The 10712-nt window shown below is 37.4% G+C and overlaps 1 non-coding gene across 1 annotated transcript; it reads left to right on the top strand.

The window, feature by feature from the left end:
* Nucleotides 1–9177: 9177 nt before the first annotated feature.
* LOC121205660 (small nucleolar RNA R71) lies at nt 9178–9283 on the top strand. The gene has a single exon (XR_005900736.1). It is a non-coding gene; the product is annotated as a small nucleolar RNA R71 (small nucleolar RNA).
* Nucleotides 9284–10712: the final 1429 nt, after the last annotated feature.

The following is a 10712-nucleotide window of genomic DNA, read 5'->3' on the forward strand; positions in this document are numbered from 1 at the left end:
GTTTGAGAATCAACTAAACCATAGCTTTGATACCACTAAATGTAACACCCCTTACCCGTATTCAACTTCGGAATAGGGTATGAGGCATTACCAGACTTAAACTTAAACAAACATTCAAAACGAGACATGAAATTCCACTCAAATTTAAAACCTTTCACATGCATTCATATCGTCCCTTGAATGAGCCTACGAGGCCCAAAACATACATTAGGAGTGGTTTGGGACTAAATCGAGAACTTTGGAAACTTTTGGGAATCATAGAAAAATTTTCATGCAAAAGGGGTCACATGCCGGTGTGGCTTGGGACACGTCCGTGTGGGTAGGCCATGTGGTCACACACACCCGTGTCCTCAGCCCATGTAACTCTCTGTTTATAACGTCATACACAATTTGGAGTCACACGGCCAAGCCACACGCCCGTGTTTCGGGGCCGTGTCCTTCACACGACGGAGACACATGGCCGTATCTCTGCCCGTGTGTCCAAGAAAATGGCTGTTTACCAAGCCAAATTCATTTGTAGACTCACATACACACTTTCAACGGCACTTAACATGACACAATTAAGCTACCAACACAACCATAATCAAGGCTTAAACATATCAAAACAATTATTTACTATTCATAACAAAACTGTCTACTTGAGTCATAGCACTAAATTATTTATATCTTGAGCTACAGAATTCTAAATTAAGATCCGCTTGATTTTTCTAAAACTAGACTCAAATATCTTCCTGCCATAAAATTTTTTAGAATTTATGGTTCAGCCAATAAGTACAGTTAATTCTTCAAATTCATCCATGTTCTGCTGTTTGATAGTTTTGATCTTTTTTCACTAAAAATTAATTATCTTTTAGTATGAGATTCAGATGATGTTTCCATTTGTTTCTATTAAAAATAGACTCATTAATAATTTAAACATATAAATTTTAACCCCTAAGTATTTTTATACAATTTTTAATGATTTTTCAAATTCAAAATAGGGGAACCCGAAACCATTCTGACCTTGTCTCACAAAAATTCAAATATCTCATAAAATACAGTTCTTTTGTTTACACCGTTTCTTCTATGTAAAACTAGACTTAATTTCATGTTTTATTCAACCTCTAATTTGATTTCCACAATTTTTGGTGATTTTTTAAATTTATACTACTGCTGCTGTCAAAAACTATTTTAATGCAATTTTACTCTTTCATGATTTCTTTGTATTAACTTTCATTTAGACATACAAAACACCAAAGCATATCCATAACTATCCATTCCAATAGCTAGTCATTATCGAATATTTACATGTCATTCATTGGTCAATTTAACCTATACATCAACAATAAAGACTTAAACATATCATTTCCTTACCATCATATACATGCTCATAACATCATACTTTATCAAGTCCATGCATACCCAATCAGCTTCAACATAACAACTTCCTACATGTATCATTTAGTCTAATTTCATTAACATACCATTATAAACCACATCACACAATGACATTAGCATAGGCATATGAGTAATTAATATGCTTGCAACTCATTAGCCAATATAAGCCAATTTATGTGGCTACATACCAAACCAAATCCTTAATCATTACAAGCCAATACATTTGGCCATATCATAATGACACATTGATACGTGATATTTTTGACAGGTTTTAAAAATTTATAATTAATCGTTCTTGAAACTAACTATTATCATGATGAAGCAAGTGTACCTATCGAACAGTAGTATAGCTTTAGCAAGACTGGATTGTCGAACCCAAAGGAACCAAGAGTACTAGTAATTACTTTCTTTTTATTATCTAGCCTAAAAATTAAAGGATTTATCTATCTAAACTAACTAACTAAACTAAGGGTGCACAGAGAGAAAATTAGGGAAAAGCTTTTGGGAAAACTCGATTGATTAAGACAATACCCAAGGAAAAATCCACCTAGACCTCACTTGTTATTTGACTCTGAATCAGATGATTTATTCATTTGACTTTATCCATAGAAATCCCTAAGTTATATTATTATCTCTCTCGAGACTAATAACATCTAACCCTAGGTTGATTAAATGAAATCTCTTTCTAATTAACACCCTACTGTTGTATTAACTCGATCTACAGACTCCCTTATTAGGTTTCACCCTAATCCGGCAAAATCTTGTCACCCTATCTCTAGGCGTGCAATCAACTCCGCTTAATTACGACAATTTACTCTTAGACAGAGACTTTTGCTCCTCTGAATAAGCGCATTAACTTGAATCAATATCCTAGACTATTAAAAGACAAATTAAGAACACATAATTAAGAACAAGTCAAATATTTATCATATAATTCAGATAATAATAACAAGATCCGTCTGAGGTTTCATTCCCCTTAATATTTAGGGGGTTTAGTTCATAATTATGAAAGAAAACATCTCAAAAGAATAAAGATAAAAAAACATAAAGAAAACCCAAAACTCCTGAAGGAAATTGAAGGGAGATCTTCATTCTTAACGATGAATCCGACTTCTGAGATGGATCAATCAGCTTTCCTTGAGTAATTCCTTGCCTCCTACTCTTTGTGTCTCTTCCTAAGTGCCTCCTCAGGTGTTTAAATAGGCTTTAGAGTGCCTAAGAGCCCTCAAAGTGGCCTTTTCTGAATAGGACTATACTTGGGCTCGATAGGGACGCGCCCGTGTGCGATTGCTTCAGATCATGGTCAAGGCTGCTAAATAGGCACGGGCATGTGATCTACTCATGTGAGTCGTGCTTCGATTTTTCCAAATGGACACGGTAGTGTGGCCTACCCGTGTGAGGAAATCCAGGCCATGTTGATTTCCCATGTTGACCTATTTTCTCCATTTTTGGCTCATTTCTCGCTCTTTTTACTCTCCTATGCTCACCTAATTATAAAACATGAAATTAAAGGATTAGGAGCATCAAATTCACCAAATATAAGGAGAAATCATCCATAAATGTGCTAAGCATGGGATAAAAATATGTATAAATTATGGTTTATCAAATACCCCCACACTTAAGCGTTTGCTTGTCCTCAAGCAAAATCCTCAACTCACAATCAAAATAAATTCTTCTCAACTTATAATCCCTATTGATAATATCGCAAAATAGATCATAAGTAATCATACATTGAGAATTCAACTAGAAGAACATCAAGGTTTCAAACATTCCAAGTTGAGCATTTTATCACGAAAACATAGGTGTCTCCCCTCATTTAAGTGATTACATTTGATTCAAAACATCACAAAGTTTAACATCCTCACTAAAGATTCACTCAAATCACTCAAGGTGTTTAAGGACAATAAATGAAGCACTCATTAGTCAATATGAAAAGTTATTACCATAGGTTTGCATGAAAATCAAATCTCCACCACTATAAATTGAGATGAAACATCAATCAAAATGTCTTTAGAGGGTTGTAACGTGGCTTTGGTTAGGGGCTGTGGTCACAAGCTAAATGAAAAGGCTAGACTCGAGATTGAATTGAAAAATTACCTAACTAGAAAAATAACTTATCATCAATTGAATACTGCTTATTCTCAGAATATGGAATTAATCACTTAAGCTTAAAAAAAATGACAAATTACTACTAATAAATATGTATGTATTGTATTTTTTTTTAAGAACAAGTCAAGTAACATAGGCTATCTATCAAAAATAAAACATAGCTCAACAATTTATTCAAATCAAATTCGACAAAAACAAGGATCAAATTAGTTTAGGGGATTTCAACAATAATGGGTTAAGGGTTAATGTTAAGGATAAATCAATGAATAGGTTGTTAGGCTCAAGAAGGTTCACTAAGGGTTAATTGTGGAGTAAGTAGGTTAAACCTAAGTGCCTTTATTATATCAAATCAAATGGTGTGGTCTTGACATGCATAATCAAGCAAGTTCTAGAATAACAATTCAATATTGACGCACTCAAAGCAACAATAAAAGTGAGCATGAAAAAAATAATAGATGATCTTAAAGGTTCAAGATCTCACAAAAATTATGGCTTTTTGATGTTAAACCTGTGAATTTCAACTCAAGATAATACCTAAACTTGGGGGAAACAACCTAAAAATTTTTAATTCTCAAAAATCAACTTATCATGCTTGATTCTCTAATTCCTTAAAGTTTAAACAGTCAATGCATAAATGCATATGTTTTAATTCAAGACATATTAATAGAAATCATAAATCAATCAAAATTCATTCTAATAATGATATGAGAAGATCAAATGAGAATAAGACAAAATTCAGGGTTTTTTCTGATAATGATATAAAAGACCCCCCACACTTAAGATGTACATTGCCCTTAATGTACAAAGTTAGATTTACGATGATATAGATATAAGATCATAAGATAGGAAGAGAAGTAAAACTTCCTGAATGATGAATGGACTCCTTGAATTGGAGTTATAGAGAATAATCGGCCAAGGCCCTGATAAGAGTAGAGGAGGATATTCTAGTGGTGGTAGAGGTTCATTAGTCCATAAGTCCTGTGCCAAAAGAATATTATATTTGGTAGTAGCTATGGTCGTGGTCGAGTAGGACATGGCAGTCGTGGAGAATCTTTGCCAGTGGAGTTTCGAGTTCCTGGGTGATGATGAGCTTTGGAGCTCATTATAACTGTGATAACATCAAGAACTCTTTAGGAAATATAAAGAAGCATAATTACTCGTAATGGAATAGCCGAAACTATAAATTGTTTAATAAAAATTATAAAACCTAAAAATGAAATAATATTAAAGGAAAATAAAATAAAAAGTGCTTAAAGAAGATAAATAAAGATAAAAGTAAAATTAAAAATAATAAATAAAAAGTTCTTAAACATCGTCATCGCCGGATGGTTAACGAGGTGGTGGTGGCGATAAGATGTGAAGGTGCTGACAAATCTGATGTAGAGTAGCATGAATGTGATCAAAACGTTGAAAAGACTGCTACTCAAATCGAGTAAGGCGCTCAGAGATGTCAGAGTATGAAGCCACCGCATGAACTGGACGATGGGTGGGTGGTGGCTGAGACGGTGGGTCCTCGTGTCGTGGAGGGACATCATCAGTAATATCCTCTGGGTCTTCCTCCTCGGTGGACTGGACGAGGCAGTACTGAGAAGGGTAGGTTCCACGTCGTTTCTTGATCATCCACATATGTAGCATACTCGAGATGCCCTGTGGGGATATCTGGCCGATGAGGGTGAGGGAGGATGATTGTGCTGCTGTGTTAAGGAGCCCGAAGTACAGTGCCATTCTAGTCACATAGAGGCCAATGGAGATGACTCCTCTCCTATGCTACTCCGTCTGATGGCGGATGGTGAGGGTAATGAAATAGGCAAGGTCGAAGACGTGCCCCTTTTCCATACTCCATAAATAGTAGGCATCGTAAGTGTTGACAACGACGGTGCTCTCTCGCCATCCTGTCAGAGTGTGGGCCAAGATGGCGTGTAAATACCTCAGGGATGGGTCGAGGGCCCATGCCTTAGAGAGGCTAGGGTCATAGGTGGCCGAGGCAGGGACTAAGGCATGCCAGCATTTCGAAAGAGAGTAGTGGATGTGGCAATATGGAGGGTGCCGAGTTTGTTGTCGTCCATGAATTCCTCCGTATATAGCCCCAGTGTAATTCCAAACTTAGGTACGGTCAACTGGCGAACCAAGCCACCGGGGCAGGACTGGACCATTCCTGGATCATCGAACTCTATCATAACAGTTTGGAAGTGGAATGTTAAACAGAGTTCCAGTGTAAGCTCAAGGTACATCGGCTCGATAATCCCAAAAAAGAGCTCACATGGATCAGTCGATAGCAGAGCTCTGACCACGTCAGCCAGTTGGATTTGTTCAAGTGTCGCCCAGTCAATGCAGTGGCCCGCACCTAAGGGTCGGGCCCGGAGTATCTGAAATAGTTCTTCTTAGGGTCCCATGGGAATCTGAAGGAAAGGGTGGCAAATTTCAGCGGTAGGACGCGAGGATGACATTGCACCTTTCCTCTTCTTTGAAGTAGGAACGGTGGTCTTCTTTCCACGTGAGTTTGACATGGTATGCCTATAATGAAAAGTCAAAGTTAAAATAATACTCCCCAGGAATAGCATGGAAAGCTATGCAAGTATGTTAAAATCAAAGAAGAATACTTCATGGGCATCACGGTAAAAGGTAATATGTAAAGTAACCAAATTCTAATGGAAGTCATTATTAACAATAGGAACATAAGAATAGTGCTAAATGGAATATCTAGTGAATGAATGCATGTTGGTTTGATAATATGGAATATGGTGTGGGTAAGCATGAAATCCATGGAAACAGGAAAAATGGATGAATGTAGCATAATGTATTGACTAAAATGGAAAATTTCTAACAAAGAGCATAAGTATTACTATCATTATAACCATGAATATTTACCCAAAATAGTCAAGTAAAGTAAAAAAAAATCATGAAATAAGTAAAATATTTGAAGAGAATAGAGAGAAAAGACTAAACAAATGCAAGAAGGAAGAACTTGGGTCGTCGAGGGTGGTGCTGTGGTAAGCGCACAGACATGTGAGGAGGGCATGGGCAAGAGTTGCGGCGGCTAGGGTTAAGGATTTTGGGGAATGGGTGATGAATAGTGAGGGGTTTATATAGATTTTGGGGCACACGGCCATGAGGCACGTCCGTGTGCCCTTATTTTAGCCCGTGTTTATCGTTATTTTCAATTTTGGGCACGTCTGAAATTTGTCCCATGCCCATGTTCTTTGGGCTTGTCGATGCACACGGTTGTGTCGCACGGCCATGTTCTACTTCGTTCGCTTCTCCCACGCCCATGCGTATAGGTGCACACCCATGTTGTTTTATCAGTCTTAAGCATGGGTGGTGGGCACAGGCATGTCGCACGCCCATGCTAAATTCTCAGTTTCAACCACGGCTTCAAGTCACAGGCGTGTCGCATGCCCGTGTTGTTTTGGCAGGCTTGCCTATGGCTACGTCACACGATCGTAGGAACTTATCGCATCTCGTATTGGGGAGAAATTTTGCACTGTTTTCACACGATCATATCACACAGCCATGTCTACGCCCGTGGTGTGAGCACGGCCTAAGGCACACCCGTGTGCCTGGCCGTGTGGATTAGAACACCTGTGTTTCAAAGACTCAGTTAGTGATTAGATGTTAAAAAATAAAACTTAAAAGAAATCAATACTGTTAGTGCTTGGGTTGCCTCTCGAGAAGCGCTTATTTATAGTCTAAGCTCGACTTACCTCGATTTTGTATAGTCATGGTGGTTTCGAAGAGTTTACACTCCTCATCCCGGCTATTAATTTCATCAAAATAAGGTTTTAGACGAGTATTATTTACCTTGAACGTGCCGAATTTGGGATGAATTACCTCGACTGTACCGTATGGAAAAATGTTGAGTACCGTAAGCGGGGTTGTTCCGTTAGGTTCAGAAGTGACAATACAAGGGTCTGCTGTATCTAGTAGTACTTTGTCTCCAACCTTAAGTTGATTTGGTGAAATATTGAGCTCGTCATGGCATGGTTTTGGTTATCGTGTGCCATTGGTTTATGTGTTCGCCATTCATCTAGTTCTTCGATTTGTAGCCTTCGTTCTTCATAGATGGGTTCTTTGTTGTTACTTGAACAAGGCTTATGTGTGCTCTTCGAACGTGTTTCCTTTAAAGAAGGTTGCACCACATGGTCAGTATTAGTAGTACGATTTATACAATCACCCTCGATATTTGATGTGTTACTTGAATTACGAGCTTGATGGGTGATTGTTTCCTCACCCACACGAAGTGTGAGTTCACCTGTACCAACATCAATTATAGTTCTAGCAGTTGCTAAAAAGAGCCTCCATAAAATTAAAGGCACGTTACTATCCTCCTCTATGTCTAGAACAACGAAATCAACTGGGAATATAAATTTGTCAATTTTAACGAGTACATCTTCAATAATACCCCTAGGAAGTCTGATTGTTTCATCTGCTAATTGAATGCTCATCCTAGTTTGTTTGGGTTTCCCAAGACCTAGTTGTTTAAACATTTTGTAAGGCATGACATTGATACTAGCCCCTAAATCAGCCAAGGCATTATTAACATCTAAGCTACCAATTAAACAAGGAATCGTAAAACTCCCTGGATCTTTCAATATGTTGGCCAGATTATTCTGCAGAATGGCTGAGCAAACTGTATTCATCTCCACATGCAATGTCTCATCTAACTTCCTCTTATTTGCTAAAAGCTCCTTTAAAAATTTGACTACGTTTGGCATCTGTGAAAGAACTTTAATAAATGGTAAGTTAATATGTAATTTCTTTAATAATTTAAGAAATTTATCAAATTGTTCGCCTGTGTGGTCTTTCCTTGTCTCATTGGGGTATGGCAAACGAGGTTTGTACTCTTTACTTACCGGTGTTTGTTCATTGTGGTCTATCTTACCTTTGCTTTTACTTACCACGATTCCTTGCCTCGGTTCTGGTTCAGGTTCTACTAACCCTTCCTTGTCTTGGATGGTAATTGCGTTGAGTTGTTCCCTTAGGTTAGATTCAATGTTACTCGGCAGGCTACCTTGTGGTCGTTCACATATTAATTTGGCGAACTGTCCTATCTGAGTTTCGAGCCCTTGGATTGATGATTGTTGATTTTTAAGTGCTGTCTTGGTATTCTGAAAATGAGTTTCTGACATCAAGATGAATTTTGTTAGCATCTCCTCAAGGTTTAGCTTTTTCTCTTGTTGGTAGGGTGGTTATTGGAAGCCCGGAGGTGGTGGTGTTTGATTCCCTTGGCCTCCCCATGAGAAAATTGGGTGATTCCTCCAACCTGCATCGTAAGTATTACTATAAGGATTATTTTGAGATCGAGGATTATTACCCATGTAATTTAACTGCTCGTTCTCCATGTTGTAGCCATAGGGTGGGTATTCTGAATTGCTTGATCCACCTCCACTTGCTTCGCACTGCATTACTGGGTAAACCTGTGAAGAACCAAGAAAACCGTCAATTTTTCTATTCAAAAGTTCTACCTTATTAGAAAGCATCATGACCGAATCGACATTAAAAATGCTGGCTATTTTTGTTGGCTTTGTCCTCATGACTTGCCACTGATAATTATTTAGTGACATCTCTTCTATAAATTCATAAGCATCCTCAGGTGTCTTATTATTGATAGTTCCACCAGCAGCTGCGTCAATTATCTATCTAGTCGAAGGATTCAGGCCATTGTGAAACGTTTGAACCTGTAGCCAAAGTGGTAACCCATGGTGAGGGCACCTTCTCAACAGATCCTTGTATCTCTCCCATGCATCATAGAGTGTTTCTAAATCCATCTACACAAAAGAAGAGATATCATTATGTAATTTAGCCGTTTTAGCCGGCGAAAAATATTTTAATAAAAACTTTTCGGTCATTTGTTCCCAAGTAGTGATTGACCCTCGTGGTAACGAGTTCAACCACTGTTTAGCCTTATTCCTCAATGAAAAAGGGAATAAACAAAGGTAAATGGCATCATCAGAATTGCCATTAATTTTAAAAGTGTCACAAAGTTCCAGAAAATTTGCCAAGTGAGCGTTAGGATCCTCGTCCTGCAAACCATCAAACTGAACAAATTGTTGTATTATTTGAATTGTGTTAGGTTTCAGTTCAAAATTATTTGCAGTGACAACAGGCCTAACTATGCTTGATTCTGTTCCTGTTAAATTTGGTTTAGCATAATCATACATAGTGCGTGGAGCATGATTCTGATTTACTAGATCAGCAGCAATCGCAGGAGGTAGTGGATTTTCCTGATTTTTAGCCATCTCCTTGGTTGTGGATTGAATATCGTCCTCTTGCTCTTCCTCTATGTATCTTAAGCTTCGCCTCATTTCTCTTCAGTTTCTACAAGCTGTCCGATCGATCTCACTATTAAAAAGTAATGGTTCTGGCGAGTTTCTTCTAGTCATAAACTAGAAAAACCTGTCAGAAGCGAATAAATGAGAAAATTAGAAAAGAAAATAAAAATTTAAATTGGAAATGAAGTAAAATGGCTAAATTAATAAAATTTAAGTGTTCCTAATATCTCAGTTCCCTGGCAATGGCACCAAAAAACTTGATACACGATATTCGTGACAGATTTTAAAAATTTATAATTAATTGTTCTTGAAACTAACTATTATCACGATGAAGGAAAGTGTACCTATCGAACAGTAGTATAGCTTTAGGAAGACCGGATTGTCGAACCCAAAGGAACCAAGAGTACTAGCAATTACTAAACTAAGGGTGCACAAAGAGAAAATTGGGGAAAAACTTTTGGGAAAACTCAATTGATTAAGACAATACCCAAGGAAAAATCCACCTAGACCTCACTTGTTATTTGACTCCGAATCAGACGAATTATTCATTTGACTTGATCCGTAGAAATCCCTAGGTTATATTATTATCTCTCTCGATACTAATAACATCTAACCCTAGGTTGATTAATCGAAATCTCTTTCTAAGTAACACCCTACTATTGTATTAACTCGATCTATGGACTCCCTTATTAGGTTTCACCCTAATCCGGTAAAATCTTGTCACCCTATCTCTAGGCGTGCAATCAACTCTTCTTAATTACGACAATTTACTCTTAGACAGGGACTTTTTCTCCTCTGAATAAGCACATTAACTTGAATCAATATCCTGGAATATTAAAACAAGAATTAAGAATACATAATTAAGAACAAGTCAAATATTTATCATATAATTCAGATAATAATAACAAGATCCATCTTTGGTTTTATTCCCCTTAAGTATTTAGGGGGTTTAGTTCA

Source organism: Gossypium hirsutum, chromosome A08 (genome assembly GCF_007990345.1).
Source record: "Gossypium hirsutum isolate 1008001.06 chromosome A08, Gossypium_hirsutum_v2.1, whole genome shotgun sequence".
Classification (NCBI taxonomy): Eukaryota; Viridiplantae; Streptophyta; class Magnoliopsida; order Malvales; family Malvaceae; genus Gossypium; species Gossypium hirsutum.